Source organism: Microcaecilia unicolor, chromosome 3 (genome assembly GCF_901765095.1).
Source record: "Microcaecilia unicolor chromosome 3, aMicUni1.1, whole genome shotgun sequence".
Taxonomy (NCBI): Eukaryota; Metazoa; Chordata; class Amphibia; order Gymnophiona; family Siphonopidae; genus Microcaecilia; species Microcaecilia unicolor.
The window spans coordinates 511,202,685-511,206,633 of NC_044033.1; positions in this window are offsets into that span (position 1 = coordinate 511,202,685).

The window sequence follows — 3,949 nt, forward strand, 5'->3', positions numbered from 1 at the left end:
ATCAAATATCAATTGTCGAGTGGCCTAGTGGTTAGAGTGGTGGACTTTGGTCCTGGGGAACTGGGTTCTAATTCCCACTGCAGGCACAGGCAGCTCCTTTTGACTCTGGGCAAGTCACTTAACCCTCCATTGCCCATGTAAGCCGCTTTGAGCCTGCCATGAGTGGGAAAGCGCAGGGTACAAATGTAACAAAAATAAAATAGATACTATTGGAGATTCTACATGGAGATACTATTGGAGATTCCAACATTCCATGTAGAAGGCTGCGCAGGCTTCTGTTTCTGTGAGTCTGACGTCCTGCACGTACGTGCAGGACGTCAGACTCACAGAAGCAGAAGCCTGCGCGGCCACATTGGTGATCTGCAAGGGCTGACTTCTAGTGGAATAGCAACATTCCATGTAGAATCTCAAATAGTAGCAACAGTGGCGGAGTGGCCTCGTGGTTAGGGTGGTGGACTTTGGTCCTGGGGAACTGGGTTCAATTCCCACTGCAGGCACAGGCAGCTCCTTGTGACTCTAGGCAAGTCACTTAGCCCTCCATTGCCACAGGTACAAATAAGTACCTGTATATAATATGTAAGCCACATTGAGCCTGCTATGAAGTGGGAAAGTGCGGGGTACAAATATAAAAAAAAAAAACCAAGTAGAAGTGAATCGCTTGTTTACCTTTTCCAAAAATAGTAGGACTAGGGGGCATGCAATGAAGCCACAAAGTAGTACATTTAAAACCAATTGAAGAAACTATTTCTTCACTCAATGTGTAATTAAACTCTGGCATTCATTGCCAGAGAATGTGGTAAAAGCAGTTAGCTTAGCAGGGTCTAAAAAAAGGTTTGGATAGCTTCCTAAAAGAAAAGTCCATAAGCCATTATTAAGATGGGCTTGGGGAAAATCCACTGCTTATTTCCAGGATAAGTAGCATAAAACGTATTGTAGTGTTTTGGGATCTTGCCAGGTACTTGTAACCTGGATTGGCCACTGTTGTAAACAGCATACTGGGCTTGTTGGACTTTCGGTCTGTCCCAGTATGGTAACACTTGTATGTACTTAGGTAAGTGGAATGCATCATTTCTGACACTCTTCCAAAAGGCTCCAAATCCCACAAACAGTGATACCGGGTGGCAGGGGCGTAGCCAGACAACAGATTTTGGGTGGGCTAAGGCAAGAAGTGGGTGGGCACCAAGTGTTCTCCCCCCCCCCCCACTACTACCAAAATAATATCTCAACTGACGGGAAAGCGCTTCTTTCCACCTTGGCAGGCTGCAGCAGGCATGTGCTGAAAACTGAGCATGCTCAGGTGCCGGTATCGTGGAGAGTAGCGTTTTCGTTACCATCAGGGGAAAGTCTTCAGCTGGTCAAGCTTGGGATCCCCACCAGCTACCGCTAAATGTGTGCTACTGTTGGGTGGGCCTGAGCCCTAAATGGGTTGGTCCCGGCCCACCCAAGCCCACCTGTGGCTACGCCTTTGCCGGGTGGGCTAAATACAGAATTAGAATGGGCTTCCCTGCTGTAATATTGAGGAGAAGCAGTAGCTTATGGGAGACGGGGGGGCGTCTGACATCAGAAGCTGGAAATGGTTAAACAATAGATGAACGCCGTCGCCATCTTTGCAGAGGGATTGTCCCTGAAAATAGTAGCAGAGCTGGTGCTATCTACGGCAGAGGATAAGAAAAGTGGAGTTAAGAAATTTATAGGTACATAGCAGGGGTGAATGAAGCTATTGAGCCCGTGCAGTACCTTGAATTATGTTTTTTTTTAATTTTATTTATGAGTTTAATTTTACAAGCACTAAAATAACTTGCCAGAAATACAGACAAAATAATACAAGAATTATTTCAATCAGGTAATCTATATTCTCCTTAGACCACAAAATAGGGAGAGTGAAACAAGACAAGGAGATCAATTAAACAACAGTAAACAGAAAAAATGTGGTATTGACCTGATTATTCCCATATTATTTATCTGAATCATTATTCCACATTGATCATCTGGTTGGCTTCTTCAAACCCAAAACGGTGTATATTCAATTTATTTAGTTGGAAACATACTTATTGTCCAATATTAGTGGAAATAATACACCTGATTTCATTTTTTCTCTTTTAAAACCAGAAATTATTTACCAATAGAAACATTGAGTCTCTAATCCAATTCCCACTGATTAAGGTAATCCCAGTTTCACAGGCTTCACTCCTTTTGAATAAGAATTATGTTTTTTTCTTTTTTTGTAGGGGATAGTCCTTGAGACAGCCCGAGGGTGGGCGAAACATGCGTATCGGACGCTTTTAACCCCCTAAGCCAGACAAATAAAGATGCGTATTTAGTTTCAGACTTAAGCTTAGAGCAAAATCATGTTTAACGTTTATACCAATACATATTAAGGAAGGGTAATCGGGTGAGCCAATGAAGAGGTGGGTGCCAGACACATTGCTTCTCGTAGGTATTAGCAATGAGCACCGCTGAGGTTCCCAAGAAATGAATTAAATGAGCAAAAGGACTGAGTGAAAAAGTTAAGGAAGATTGGTGATTTGACATTAAGTGTGGGATTTGGAGCCGTTTGGAAGAGTTGGGATTTGGACACGTAGGCTCCGTTAAGCATCATTGTTTGAAAATTTGGCCAAAGTGACAAGTTTTTCATATCTGACACTGCCACTGGTTAGGGTGGTGGACTTTGGTCCTGGGGAACTGAGGAACTGAGTTTGATTCCCACTTCAGGCACAGGCAGCTCCTTGTGACTCTGGGCAAGTCACTTAACCCTCCATTGCCCCATGTAAGCTGCATTGAGCCTGCCATGAGTGGGAAAGTGCGGGGTACAAATGTAACAAAAATAAAATAGATACTATTGGAGATTCTACATGGAATGTTGCTAATTGGAGATTCTACATGGAATGTTGCTATTCCACTAGCAACATTCCATGTAGAAGGCTGCGCAGGCTTCTGTTTCTGTGAGTCTGACGTCCTGCACGTACGTGCAGGACGTCAGACTCACAGAAGCAGAAGCCTGCGCGGCCACATTGGTGATCTGTAAGGACTGACTTCTACATGGAATGTTGCTAGTGGAATAGCAACATTCCATGTAGAATCTCAAATAGTAGCAACAGTGGAGGAGTGGCCTAGTGGTTAGGGTGGTGGACTTTGGTCCTGGGAAACTGAGGAACTGAGTTGGATTCCCACTTCAAGCACAGGCAGCTCCTTGTGACTCTGGGCAAGTCACTTAACCCTCCATTGCCCCATGTAAGCCGCATTGAGCCTGCCATGAGTGGGAAAGTGCAGGGTACAAATGTAACAAAAATAAAATAGATACTATTGGAGATTCTACATGGAATGTTGCTATTCCACTAGCAACATTCCATGTAGAAGGCTGCGCAGGACGTCAGACTCACAGAAGCAGAAGCCTGCGCGGCCACATTGGTGATCTGCAAGGGCCAACGTCTAGTGGAATAGCAACATTCCATGTAGAATCTCAAATAGTAGCAACAGTGGAGGAGTGGTCTAGTGGTTAGGGTGGTGGACTCTGGTCCTGAGGAACTGAGTTTGATTCCCACTTCAGGCACAGGCAGCTCCTTGTGACTCTGGGCAAGTCACTTAACCCTCCATTGCCCCATGTAAGACGCATTGAGCCTGCCATGAGTGGGAAAGCGCGGGGTACAAATGTAACAAAAAAAAAAAAATTTAGACACACCCCCTATTTAAGTGAGCAGGGACTGTCTCTTCATGTTCAAGTGTACAGTGCTGCGTACGTCCAGTAGTGCTATAGAAATGATAAGTAGTAGTAGTAGCACCCCTTAAAGAATTCCCTTCAACTGTATAAGTTGATCTACGACTAAGCACGCAGCAGAAGAAAGAAACCTTTGCTTAAGCAGGCAAGTAACTTTGCTTGTTATTGCTGCTATGGATTATTGGCATGCTGCCAATTTCTTGCCCAGGGATTCTCACCAGCTCTGCGTTACTC